This window comes from Anas platyrhynchos, chromosome Z, assembly GCF_047663525.1.
Source record: "Anas platyrhynchos isolate ZD024472 breed Pekin duck chromosome Z, IASCAAS_PekinDuck_T2T, whole genome shotgun sequence".
Lineage (NCBI taxonomy): Eukaryota > Metazoa > Chordata > Aves > Anseriformes > Anatidae > Anas > Anas platyrhynchos.
In genome coordinates this window covers 69,495,320-69,510,009 of record NC_092621.1, presented here as the reverse complement: position 1 = coordinate 69,510,009, position 14,690 = coordinate 69,495,320, and the positions used below count along the sequence as shown (strand labels likewise).

Genomic DNA, 14,690 nt, shown 5'->3' with positions numbered 1-14,690 from the left:
ATGTCTTTAAACAGAATTTAATCAACTTGGAATCATGCTCATTACCCTAAAAAACAACCAAATCTGGTCTATAAAGGCAAACCATGGCAGCAAGTTAAAGTTAGGGTACCATGCTTTCTGTAGTAAGAAAGTGTGTGCTTTGACCCTTTTATAATACATAACCTAGATAAATATATATATAATTTTATATAATTTATTTAATAATAACAAAAAATAAGGTAAAAGAGAGAATTTGGTCTTCCTACTGATTACCATGTTTTATATAAAATGAGAACCAAATTGTTTGTAAGCATGACTGGTATGTAAAGGAGCTGTAAATATATATTAAAAATATCCCTCTGGAAAACTTATTCCCCTGTAACTGTGAAAGACTGTTCATTACCACTAATTATGCTTACTACTTCACCAGAAGAAAATGTCAGTTAACTTATTTATTCGTAACCATGAGGAAGAGCTAACCAGAAAAAGCTAAAAATCCTGAGTAAGGAGACTCCATTCCCCCTACAGAGAAACGTGAGCATGGAGCCATGTGCACTGCCACCACCAGAAGCCACCCCAGAGGGCTTGGCTGTGTGTGTTGTTTTGAAAGCACGAGTAAGAGCTTGCCTACATGGCGAACCTATTGCAAAATAAAGTAGGGCACACTCTGCACGTACTGAATTGTTGATTCCCTACCAGTTTGCCACCCAGGCCCTCGTACTCTAGAGCAAGTCTCAGAAATGATTCTCTCAGCCCACACTTCAAGTGGGCTTACACCAGTAGACAGCCTTCACTAACACTCTAGAGCCATCGCCAAGGACAGCACTGAAGAACCGAGCTCCCTTGTACACAGCACACCTGCTGCTAAATGCAGGAGTCCTGTCCAAGCCCAGGCTGCCCTGTTTCAATCCTTTCTCTTGCTTCTTGGCTTTGCACTTCAAAATTTGTTTGAACTTCTTTATACACACTTATGATTGCATAAGGAGAAAGGCTTGAAGGCTTTTTCTCCCTGGTTTTGAAGGAACTCATATCTGATCTTTGTCCATCTGCTCACAGAGCCTTATAAGCTGACAATAAGCAAAGCACAGAAAAGCAAAAGCAAGAGAAACTACTGGAGTCCACACAGTGTTTTTTTAGGATCTCTTTATATGAGAATTGTTACAGAAAATAGATCAATCTCATCACTTATTCTCCACTTCTATCACTGACTCTGGCTTGCAGAAAAGACTGGAAAATTCAGGGAGAGGACCCAGGGTAGCATTGCTCAGGTCTGCATCTCCAAAACTACAAAAATCTCATTTTCTTATTACATTCTGCATCTTGTTGTAAGTTGCAAGCCTAGAAATATATTAATGTCATAGGACTGTAGAATGGTTTTGGTTAGAAGGGACCTCAGAGATCATTTAATTCCAACGCCCCTGCCATGGGAAGGGACACCTCCCACTAGACCAGATTAAAAACTAAATAATCAAAATTCAACCACAGACATAGGGAATTTATTGCAAACCTTGATCTCATTCAAAAATTCATTCAGCAACTGCTTACCAAACCAAGCTGTTAAAACAAAATATAATAGAAAATTGCAAATGAATTCTTTATTTTAATTTATTCATTTTAATCTGCAACTCATTACACTTTAAATGCTACCGATAATACAAAATTGTGTTTACTTTTCATTCCGATCTCTAATAAAGGGAGATATGCAACACTTTGAAGACAAAACTGTGGGCACATCAACATGTTACACATTTCCAGCAGTGCTTCCAGCAGTGCTAAGAAGGAAAAATCAGATGGAAGAAGGCATACCTGGGTATTTAGTGAACTCCAACCAAAACAACATAATAGGGGTCATGAAGAAGAACTATAAACTGTTAGTATCAGAGATAGTGATTGGTAAAACAGTAGGAAGATGAAGTAAGACAGAAAAAAAATCAGGTTATTTGGAGGCTTTAACAGAGAATGTGTCACAGGAACCACAAGAAATTGTTAGGATAATGTTAAGAATGTGTTTGTATATTAATACTGGCTTTCATATTTTCTTAATATCAACTTTCAGATAATACTTTTGTCTGCTTTCCTTAGACATCATTTCACCTAGATTGTACTGGCTTTGTTATTAAACAAATTCATCTGCTGTTTTACACAGATTTTTTCTATTTATTAATACAAAAGAAACCCCGAGTCTGATTTCTCATCAGAACTGTGTTAAGATTAAACAGTGCTCATGATGGATCAGTGTAGTTGTCCTTGGACACCTACTAAAGCAAGAACAGCAAATAAAAACTACAGTACTTCTCTGAAAAGAAAACCTCACTACTTCAGTTCTGCTTATCTAAGAGAAATCTGAGACTTTATGCGGACTCCTTTCATATGCATTTAAATTAATCAAGCTTTAGCAGGTCTGTGGCAACAAATATACAGGATATGGTCAGACTCCAGAGTTTTCTCGAAGGTCCACACAGATTTAATTAACTAGAATAAACCGTGAACATCTTAAGCAAAGCTCCTTCAGTTCCTACAGGTATGACATGACATGGAAAGATCAGGTCACCAGAAATGCTGTGGGCCACCTTCCAAGATTTACAAACAAAAATGATTCATAAAGTAAAGGTTCATTACAATTATTTTGCATTTATATATATAGTATATCCCAATGTTTTCTCCAAATGATTTGTGAAGTTCTGCTGCACAGTTCTCATAACTACCACGAGACAAAAGAAAAACAAAATATTTTCTAGTTTACAAAATGTACCTATCTAAATATCTACAATATACTCATATTTGAGATACATCTTGACTATTACTGAATCAGATTCTTTGTTGTATTCTTAAATGTCACCCACTTTTGTATCACACTTCTGCCACCAGTTGAAACACTTCCCAAAATCAGGGTGGCTGATGTTTGTGCATCTGATTTTTATCCAGCATATTACTTTGTAAAAGGACTCCATAGTAAATATGTTTTTATTTATTTAATTCTTATTATTTCTTCAGTACTACAGTTGAGAATCCAAAGATGTATAAGACATAGAATAGACAACAAAGAATAGGGACTAAAGGATGTCAGGAAAAAAAAAAAAAAAGTATTTCAGAATGACCTGATAACTCAATCAGTTGAAACAGACTCTAGATTTCACAAGGACAATTGCTTAAGACTGGATACACTTTATCCAGGTAAAAGTGATGCTGGGTCACTTTAAACATGACAAGCAGTTCTGCTTTCCTTACAGCTTTTGTTTTTAAAACACAAACAGAAACAATGAAAAAGCAAGAGGTGCACATGCAGCATGCTAACAGTTATTTCTACCATCAATCTTGGGAGTGGTTACAGTCCTACAGATGCAATCACTCCCTTCAGTGATACAAGCTCTCTGGATGTTTATTTTGGCACTTACCTGTGGAAGCTGCATTGATAGTGAAAAACTCACACAATGGGTGTGGACATCATGAGATCTGTTAAAAGATCTCTGCCTGCTAAAAGATATTGCAAAATGCTATTGTCTGTCTTTTAGAGCCTTGTTGGTGACTATGGGAAAGTGGTTAGAATTTTGACTAATTTCATTTCCCTGTAAAATTGAAATCTGGTAGGTTTCATTATGATTGAATTTCTGCTTGACAGATGTTACCATTACAGAAAAGAAACCTTCTCCAAAAAGTTATAAAGGTATCAACGTTATCAGGAGAGTTCAGGCAGTATGCAGCTACCCTACATTGCTATTGAGAAGCTTGTCATGAAAACTTAGATAACCAATCAGCTCCAGAGTACAACTGGTCCTTGAGATTAGGCACAACTCAGGTCTCTGAAGCTGTATTTTTCAATTTAGTGTTGCTATGCCCAGCTAATTGATTCCATCTCTCAGAGTAATTAATTGCCAATAGTGCTGTGCCCCACGGAGGTAGCTCTGTGGCTGGTGGGTTCTGGAACATGCTCATTCAGTGCCATGTGGAGCTTCTTTGTATAAAACACAACTTGAATGCACTGTTTAAGAGTGTCCACAGTTTTCAAAGGAGACCAAGAACAGTTGCATTGGACAGGGTTTTTGCATCCACAACCCTTAAAACATTTGCATACCAGCGTCAGCAACAGCATGAAACTCAGCAGATTGCAAACCCTTCTCTCCAACAGCTGCGCAAATATTCATGCAGTGGCCTGCACCGGGCTCTGTGCTGCAGCACTGACTTTGCCCGCAGCATCCAGTTAGGAAGCTTAACTCAGGTGTGTCCACTGGAGCTGCAGCAACCGCAGTGTAAACACACCCACCAGCCTGTCTAAAAACTTCACTTTCACTGAAGTAATTGACAAGTTTAATTTGAAACAAACTGAATTGCACACTGATGCATCTGAATAACTGTGTTTATTATAAGTTCGGCGGTTCTCTTACAGATGCTTGTTGCAGCTGCTTTCTGCAAGCATATGCACATAACGTTCAGTCCCTGCCTTTTCATCTAAACTTTTGAAACAGAGGCAGTTTTTAAAGGAGATATTGTCAAAACTGCTTAGGAGTTTTCCAAACATCTGCTTCTTTAAGACTCTATGCTGAACAGAAAAGTCACAACGATAACACAAATTGCCTTATAAATGGAGTTCTTCTTCCCCATGGAGGTTGTATCACTGAAAAAAAATATTAAAAAATCATCTTCAGATATAATGGTAAAAACTCTCCCACTAGAATTAAATAATAACAATAATAACAATAATAATAATAATAACAACAACAACAATAATAATAATGTTCCGGTCATATTCATTTTACATTTTTCTTAAAGTATGGATTATTTTTTGATCTTTCTGATCCAGAAAATATATATGCATATAGCTAGCTATAGGTATGTGTATAGTATGCTATATCTAATTAAATTAAATGTATGTAATAGTAATACAATTTTGAAATGCAGTATCCATAAACAGAATCTTAGGATAATATGAATAGACACTGTGGGACTTGTTCCGTTCTTCCTGACCATTCAGATGGAGGATACTACTAAGGAATCAAATTAAAGAAAACAAACAAACAAACAAACCAAAACAAAACAATTTATTGAGCACCAGATATTTCTATTTCATGCAGTGTAAAGTTATGGAAAGACCCTTTTCTGATGTTGTGTTCTTTTCAGCTTTTAGGTCTCTCATTTAGAAATCTCATATTAGAGTTCACATGTGTAACTGAACCACTGCAGAGTAATAAACTGCACAGTCTTTGTAGAAATCTTAAATCTCTGAAGAGACATAGTGCATACATAGAAATAAATCTATCACAACTAGCAAAGGTCTGTTGTCTCAGATGCCAAACAGATTTTAGAGCAAGAAGTGTATATAGCAAAAAAGGAAGAAGAAGGAGACAATTGCTTTACTTATTTCAGGAAAATAAATGAAAAGCAAGATAAACTTGTTTTCCAACTTCTTGCTTTTATAAGGATATGCTATTCTGATACTGTACTCTTATTGAAGTTATGAAAAATTAGAGTGAAAGCAAGATCAAATCATAATACCAATACCATGCCTTTGTAGGGCTTACACAAGACACCTCCTCGTTCAGATTCCAGTTCTCCAATTCTTGAAACAACAAAGTTTCATCTTTTCTTTTTTTTTTTTTTTTTTTTTTTTTTTCTCTACACAACATATTTTAATTAATACACCATGAGGAAGCCAATAAATTAGCATAAACAACTGATGTTTAGGTGCAGGTCCATTGTCACCATGGTGCAAGACAGGTTACTGCAGGAGTAAGCACACTAGTAAGGCCGATTTTTGTAGTTCGTACTGCAACGTCTCCACAGCAAATTGCTGAACAAAGCTCCTCAGCCTCTTCTTAGTGCCGGGTCCTGCACCTGGGGCGCAATAACCCCAAGCAGAGCTACAGGCTGGGAGAGGAATGGTTGGAGAGCTGCCAGGCAGAGAAGGACCTGGGAGTGATGGTGGACAGTCGGCTGAATATGAGCCAGCAGTGTGCTCAGGTGGCCAAGAAGGCCAACGGCATCCTGGCTTGTATCAGAAACACTGTGACCAGCAGGGCTAGGGAGGTGATCGTCCCCCTGTACTCGGCTCTGGTGAGGCCGCACCTCGAGTACTGTGTTCAGTTTTGGGCCCCTCGCTACAAGAAGGACATGGAGGTGCTTGAGCGGGTCCAAAGAAGGGCGACGAAGCTGGTGAGGGGCCTGGAGAGCAAGTCCTATGAGGAGTGGCTGATGGAGCTGGGCTTGTTCAGCCTAGAGAAGAGGAGGCTCAGGGGTGACCTTATTGCTCTGTATAAGTACCTTAAAGGAGGCTGTAGCGAGGTGGGGGTTGGCCTGTTCTCCCATGTGCCTGGTGACAGGACGAGGGGGAATGGGCTAAAGTTACGCCAGGGGAGTTTTAGGTTAGATGTTAGGAAGAATTTCTTTACTGAAAGGGTTGTTAGGCACTGGAACGGGCTGCCCAGGGAGGTGGTGGAGTCACCATCCCTGGAAGTCTTCAAAAGACGTTTAGATGTAGAACTTAGGGATATGGTTTAGTGGGGACTGTTAGTGTTAGGTTAGAGGTTGGACTCGATGATCTTGAGGTCTCTTCCAACCTAGAGATTCTGTGATTCAAGAAGTCTCATACTTACTTGCATAGACCTCAAGCTGCTTCCAGCCATGACCTTCTCCCCTTTTTGTACAAACACAGATTCACAGAATAATTTAAATTGGCAGGGATGCCTGGAAACATCTGCCATAGCACCCCACCCAAAGTGCTACCTGAGATCTGGCTGTTCATGTACAAGCAGCACAAATAAACCTGAGGAACTCCCTAGCACCAACAGTGAAATTTAAACCTGGAGTGCCAGTTGTCCAAATTAAAACCCTACCTATGTGACCTAAAATCTCATTTCAGTCAGCAGAACTCCCAAGTTTGTATTCACCTCTCTCAAATTAATTCAGTGTTCTTATCAAAAATACATAAGACAAGGTAGGAATCAATCACTTACTTACAAATAGAGAGTTATAAGGAGAAAACTTAAAGGTAGCAAAGAGAAAATGTGGAAATCCTAGCTCAAACATGCAACCCTAACTGTAGTGTCTTTTCTTTTGCTATTTGTTGGCTACAATAATAATAAAACTATCCAAGAGTGCTCTAAGTGAGATAGGACAACCTGAGCTCTCAAACAACTCCCTGGAGAGAAAGCACAAAGATCACTCTAAAGTAGTGCAAATGAAGTAAAGTGATCTGACACAAAACTACCTGCTCGAAGGAGGTACATACTGACATACTTTAAAGAGTTAGCATTATACTAATTGTAGTACTTATGCTTTCATCATCCTTTGCAATTCCATCAGATCAAACAAAAATTTTCTCTCTCTCTCTATATACACACTTTATATTTTATATATTTTATATATACTTTATGTGTAGTCTTACAAGTATGATTTTTACTTATATGGAGATACTGTTGGGAATAATCCTGTTCTTTCCTGAACACCAAATTTTGACAATGACAGAAAGGATCTGCCTCAAATGTCACAGTGCTTGGCTGTATATTTTTCTTGTAGTCATTCCTGCAGAGAAATCTCTCAATAGTTTGAAGTGATTACCATTTTCTCAAACTAACAGGCTTTCATCCTTTTCATATTTCTTTATTCAACATTCAGAATATGCAAGATAATGTTTTTATTTCTATTTTTAGTTTTGTATTGTTTTCCAAAATAATAAACATTGCTTCTGTTTTATAAAACTATTCAGGAAAATCTGGGATAGACGTATAGAATTTTTTGCTCTTTCATTTTTGCTCAATAGAGCCTGCCCAAGAACTGATGTCTAGGGACTGAATACTTCATTACTGACAATAGGTCTGGGACCTCATTGAGCTGCTGTTTTTTTTTTCATCTGGAGTCAAGAGCAAATGCCTCAGCTATTTGGAAATGCATCAGTCCTATCAATAAAAAACCTTGGGGGAAAGAGGAGGTAACATTAATTGAAATGCTGAATTGACAAGTAAGCGGTCCTGAATTACTTCCAGAAAACCTAATCCATATTCAATTAAATTTAAATGAAGCCTTTCTACAGGCTTCACAGTATAACAATGGAATACAGGAAAAATATCACTCTCTTACTCCTCTTCCTTGTGCCTAGAGGTATTCTGTATTGAGGTTTGTTTTTTTTTTTTTTTTTTAAAAAAAAAAAAAAAAAAAAAAAAAAAGATTAGACTCTTATCAGATATTGTTCCCTAACAGTGTTCTAGCTGTTCCACAGATACATCTCATTATCAAATTTATTTACCTCAACATGTATTATCAGATGCAATACCTGTATTAAACAGATACAATCTAGTCAAAATGTTCAAAAAAACAAGCTTATAAAATGAATGTACAAATATTAAATACATTTATAATGTAGATAAACTTATCCATCTGTTTATACAATTAGTGGATGAGATGCCCTGGGACACTGTCCTTAGGGACTGAGGATCTGATCAGAACTGGCAACTCTTTAAGGACAGTTTTCTTAGAGTGTTAGAGCACTCCATCCCCATCTGTAAGAAATCAACCAGGGAAAGGTAGGAGCCCTGGATGGTTGAACAAGGACCTGTTGGTCAAACTGAGATGCAAGAAGGAAATCCACAGGCAGTGGAAGCAGGGACATGTGGCCTGGGAAGAGTACAGGGATGCAGTCCAGATACACAGGGATGGGATAAGGAAAGCCAAGGCACAGATGAAATTGAGCTTGGCAAAGGATGCAAATAATAACAGGAAGGAGTTCCATAGGTACATTGCTCAGAAAAGAAAGCCGAAGGAGATTTTACCCTCTCTGATGGATGAGAAGGTTGAACTGATAGCTATTGTTATCATGGAGGTGCACTCTAAAACTTTGCCTCAGCCTTCACTTCCAGTCAGGCTTCCCATGTCTCCTGAGTCCCTGAACACATAGATGAGGGCTGGGAAGCAAAGTCCCTCCCACTGTAAATGAAGAGCAGGTTTGAGACCACCTGATTGAACAAAACAGCTACAAGTCTATGGGGCTCGATGCCATACATTCCAGAGTCCTGGGGGAACTCTCTTATGTAGTTGCCAAGCCTCCCTCCATCAGATTTGATAAGTCCTGGCAGTTAGGTGAAGTGATTGGTAAAAGTGAAACATCACTCCCATTTTTACAAAGAGTAGAAAGGAGAACCCATAAAGTTATATACTGGTGAGCCTTACCTTTGTGCCTAGGAAGATCATGGAACAAATCCTGGAAGCAATGTCAAGGCATGTGCAGGGCAAGGAGGTGATCTGAGACAGCCAGCATGGCTTCACCATGGACAAATCCAGCCTGACCAATCTGATGGCTTTCTATGACTGAGAGACTCCATCAGTTGACAAGGGAAGACAAACCAATGTCATCTACATGGACTTCTGTAATGCTTTTGAGATGGTCTCACATGACTTCTTTATCTTTAATTTGGACAGATACAGATTCGAGGGGTGTGCTATTTGGTATATAAGTAATTGGCTGGATAGCCACAGACAGAGTTTTGGTCAACAGCTATATGTCCAGACAGAGGCCAGTGATGACTGGTGTCCCTCTGGGATATTTCATGGGACCAGTGCTGTTTAATATTTTTATCAATGACATAGACAGTAGGATTAAATGCACCCTTAGCAAGTTTGCAGATGACACAAAGCTGAGTAGTGCAGTTGATATAACAGAAGGAAGGAATCCCTTCCAAAGGGACCTGGACAAACATGAGAAGTGCAACTATGTGAACCACATAAGGTTCAACAAGTGGAAGTTTAAGGTGCTCAATCCCAGACATGAGTACAGAGTGGGAGAAGCCCTGAGAAGAGAAGCCTGGGAGAAGCACTGAGAGCAGCCCTGCAGAGAAGGACTTGGGAGTTCTGCGAGACAAAAAGCTCAACATGAGCCAGAAGAGTGCACTTGCAGCCCAGAAGGCCAACTGCATCCTGGGCTGCATCAAAAGAGAAGTGGCCAGCAGGTCAAGGAAGGGGATTGTCCCCCTCTGTTCTGCCCTTGTGAGGTTCCATTTGGAGTGCTGTGTCCAGATCTGGAGCCCCCAGCACAAGAGAGATGGGGACCTATTAGAGCAGGTTTGTGCACCTCTCCTGTGAAGAAAGGCTGAGAGGGTTGGGGCTGTTCAGCCTACAGAAGAGAAGGCTTTGGGGAGACCTCACTGCAGCTTTTCAATACTTACAGGGGGCTTATAAAAAGATGGAGAGAATTTTTTTTACTTGAGCAGATAATGACAGGACAAGGGGGAATGGTTTAAAACTAAAAAAAAGAACATTTAAATTAGAGATTAGGATAAAATTCTTCACTCAGAGTGTGGCAAGGCACTGGAACAGGTTGCTCAGAGAAGCTGTGGATGCTCCACCCCTGGAGGTGTTCAAGGCCAGGCTGGATGGGGCTTTGAGCAACCTGGTCGGGTGGGAGGTGTCCCTGCCCATGGCAGGGGGGTTGGAACTGGATGGTCTTCAAGGTAACTTCCAACACAAAGCATTCTATACCTCTATGATTCTATGATAACAAATCTAGTACATTCAAATTGCATAGGGAATGAGGATTTTGCGTATTATAGTAGCTTGTCTTCAAATGCCCCACTCTGCATTAATTTAGTTCAGTCATTGAAAATAAGTAGTCATTTCTGAATGTATTTTCATTGAATGTTATAACTTTCATGTCACTTCAGTAAAAAACAAAACAAACTCTTCTTTACTAGGAATGGCCAATACCTGACGAAGCAAGAGAAAAAACTTTTTAAAAGGTTAGAGTTAATTCAATGTTTTAGAGTATGTGCCCCAAGGAAGTAGTTATAAGCATAAAAACAATATAGTAGAAATACACAAGATACTCAATCTGAAGGTTCAGAGTTGCAAGAGTTACCACTCCATACCATCAGAGATGACTAAAGAAACAAAATTAACTTAAGCTTAATTAGCTGTCATGCTTTTAGTTTAAATCACTCTTACTTTTCACCTCAGACTAAAAAGAATGGCAGAAAGGCAACAAATATTCTCTTCTGATGCTGAGAAATATCTCTCCTGCTTCTGTACAACCCAGAGTACAAAGAGGTATACAGAACCCTGTGTGTTACCTCTCATCGATGTCCCCTCTCATTGCTTCTTCAAGGTCTGAGTTGAGAGGAAAGAGATAAAAATTTCCAGCTGTAACAAATCAGAAGGATGCCCAGGAGAAGGCAGCCATGTACCAGTGGACAACCATTTGCAGTTGCTGGAACCAGTTCCACACCATCATTCTGCTCCCTTCTTTCTACAACATATGGATCCCATATAAGACAAGTTGCCATTGCGTAGCTGAATCCCAGTAGATCAGTAGCAGCTGTGGAGTAAAGCCTGGTTCTCTTCAACCCTCTCTGACCTTGCTGCTTCCTGTAACACCATCTGCATGAAGCCCCCAAAGAGAGTCAGCCAGAAAGATGAACAGATTCTAGCCTGTCAGCTATTCACTGCCTAGAAGGGAAAAGAAAGACCAATAAATAACGGTTACCAAGCTCAGCTCTTTCAAAAATGGCAAAGGCTATACAGGGATAGTCATTTTGTTCTGTAGTCAATTTGGTTGAATAAATAGGAGACTGAAATGCTCAGGATGCAACAATGTACGTTTTGCATTTTTTTTCCACCAGTGTTGACATTTGAGAGATCAGTGTGTATTCTAGGTTTCATCTGCCTTTTATGTCTCAGTATAGCAAAGCTACCCAAAACAGTATAGCATGTACAACAACCTTCCTCTTGCATGATATAGTTTTATGCATCTTCTAATTAAATACTAATGAAACTTCCCAAATCGGTGGTGCTGACAGGCTGATGAAATCCATGTAGTTAAGGTGAATGATTTAGCTCAAAATCTGGCACTTTGGTTTTTGCTCACTTCAGTGAAATTCCAGAGACATCTTCCATATTACATGGTTTGCCTGATATCAGCAGGGGCCCCCTAAAACTGTCTGTGGGTGTATTGCACACAACAATGTCACTCAAGCAAAGGACATCTTTTCTAAACTTCAATTTCACTTCTATATAATATGAAAAATCACTGACCTATCAGTCTCATTGCAGTTGTCAGGCTTATTTCACTGCAGAATTCAGTTGTCACTAAGCTGTGACAATCACAATGTTCACATTAGGGTCTACATCAGTACACTCCATGCCAAAATTTCTGTTCCATAAGGGAACAAGACTGAGTTCTCTGTTTTAATACAGAAAAAAAAGAAAAAACTTTTAAAGACACTGTGTGTCCTCATCTGAATTAACTGCATTCTCTGAGACTCAGTTTCCTCATTTGTAACATGAGGCCTTAATACCTACCTACCTAATGACACTTATCAATCACCTTGTGAGTGTGAAATAATAAGGCCACCCAGTGACACATGTGAGAATGAAAGCTGAGGCTCCTGATTTCTACCCTCAGTCTTCAGGCACTGAAACAGAGAGCATCTTAGTTTTCTGAAACTGCAGAAAGCTGATATCAGAATTTTACAAAGACCAGGCTAAAAAAATGTATATAGATGAAGCTGTTCAATTTTTATTTCAATGTTTCACTTCAATAACTAGTTATGTCAGGTGCTTAAGAACAGATATTTACAAACTTAGATATGTATATGATCTTTCTTTCATGACATACTGTGCTTTAACCTATATCTCTATCCTATATGCAATGTACCAATAATTTATCACGTTGTGGTCAGAAAAAAAATAATAGTAAGCCTCTGGAAATGGACAAATCACAAGTTCATCACTGAAGTGTGTGAGGAAGATAATAAATATTCTACTCTTGCCTTGTGAGAGAATTTCCTTTTTAGTGGTCAGCCTCATACACACATACACACTGTTATTACATTTGACACATTTGCAGTAACTCATAATGCTTCCCCAGTGCTACAATAAAATATATATTTATGAGGGTTTTAAAGTCAATGAAGAACTAACTGGTAGCTGTAAAGGAAAAACACCTGACATTATTTGTATGAACAATAGCACAGCTAGCTTTGACCTCACTGAAGTCCTTCACCTTTACCAGGGTGCAATAAGCAATGAATGCTACATGCTGCAACATTGAGAAAGAGCAAAACACCAAACTAAGGGTATTAATCAATATGCATTTTACCCAAGTAATATCTATAGGATTTTACTTTAACACAGAATGCACAGGCAGGCTCTAACTCTCCTCTGAACACAGCAGCACAGGTGGAAAGGGGAGAGAGTCAGAAGGGGCACCTACTGGCTTTACATCCTGTTCACCCAGATGACAAATGCTGTCATTCCTCCCACAAAGCCCAGCCAGAAAACCCTTATTCTCTGACCTCGCAGTCGGCCAAAAGAACATGCTTGCCAAAACAGGCTCTTCTCTCAACCTTTGGGTTGGCCAGCAGTGCCTATCTGCCATGCTAGAGAGAGAGAATGGCTACTGACCAAATAAACACATGATCATCCCTCTTGGACCATCCCTAAAGAGCCACAGCTGGAAGCAGTGCTTGTCAGCATGCTGCCTGAGAGCCTGCAGCGTGTCCCTCCCAGGAATGTGCTTTTTTTGAGGAATTATTTCCTACATGAAGGATATATTTTCATTCTATCTGCTTCTGATCTTTTAACGACTTGGTTTACTGGGTCTTGTGATATCTTAGATCACTAGAAATCTTCTTTACTTCAGGTACCCACTGAAAAAGAAAGGTAAAGCTTTATTGTCTTCTTCTGCTTTATACATTTGAGTTGTCAGTTAATGGTGATTAGCTGTTGACAAGAGAACTGCCTTGGACACATTTAGACATGGGGTGGCGGGAAGCAACATCAATCTGCTCTATGTTTAGTAAGTTCAGTGTGAAGTTTTTTTTTTTTTTTTTAACCTGCATTTTGTGTTTAAAAGGAATAAAGAGAATTTACTTTGAACTTGAAGAGAACAGTGCAAATACTATTCTACCTTAAACCTACGTGAATGGCATGTACAACACAATAAACTGCCTGAGTATTAAAGAGACACTCACAAAACTGGTTCAATTTGCTGCTCCTCTTAGAAGAGTCTCTCTAGTTTTATTGACAAGTAACCTTTTAGAAATCACCTGCTGCTATGTGGGCTGGCAGCGGCTTCAGTCGGTCATTGTGAGGTAACAGGTATGTGTTCTTCTTGTCTTTATCTTACAGATAAAGGAATTAAATTCACAAAGGATGTCCTTTTTACCCAGAAAGAAGGAGAAAAGAACATCAAAGAGCCACAGCCAAACAAACATTTTACCATTACAGAGCATGTGGGATTCAGAGGTCTTTCATCACATCTGTGTCCCTATGTGTATCTTCTAGAGTATACAATGTAGCTCTGGACTTTGAAAGTTACTTCCTCTTGAATTTATTTATCCTCTATGGCTTGCCTGCAGCCCCAATAATTTATGTGAAGGTAGTGGAGAAAGGAATGGAGATAGGTTGCACCAAAGGAATAGGGCAGATCAGCTCCCAGACACAATGCTTTATGCTGCTTGTCACTGCTATTGCCTCAGACTGGACTAGCATTTACACAGACCTCAGGATACAGATTTGAGACTCTGCATACTATGAATGTCTTGTCTTTTCTACACTTTTTATCCCTTATACTCTTCCCAATAAGCAGGAAAAAAAAAAAAAAGAAAAAAAAAGAAAAAAAAAGAAAAAAAAAGAAAAAAAAAAGCGAGATCTAAGGAAAAATTAATTTCTGTAAACTAATAATTCTGAACATAAAATTTCCTACACATTTTTGCTAACCCAAGGCTTTCAAA

The 14,690-nt window shown here is 39.0% G+C and overlaps 1 long non-coding RNA gene across 1 annotated transcript; it reads right to left on the bottom strand.

Moving 5' to 3' along the window:
- Window positions 1-4,353: 4,353 nt before the first annotated feature.
- On the bottom strand, window positions 4,354-13,336 carry LOC140000782 (uncharacterized). Its single transcript, XR_011805981.1, has 3 exons — window positions 13,251-13,336; window positions 11,028-11,403; window positions 4,354-4,591 (listed from the first exon to the last, which is right to left on the bottom strand). It is a non-coding gene; the product is annotated as an uncharacterized lncRNA (long non-coding RNA).
- Between the last annotated feature and the right edge of the window lie 1,354 nt (window positions 13,337-14,690).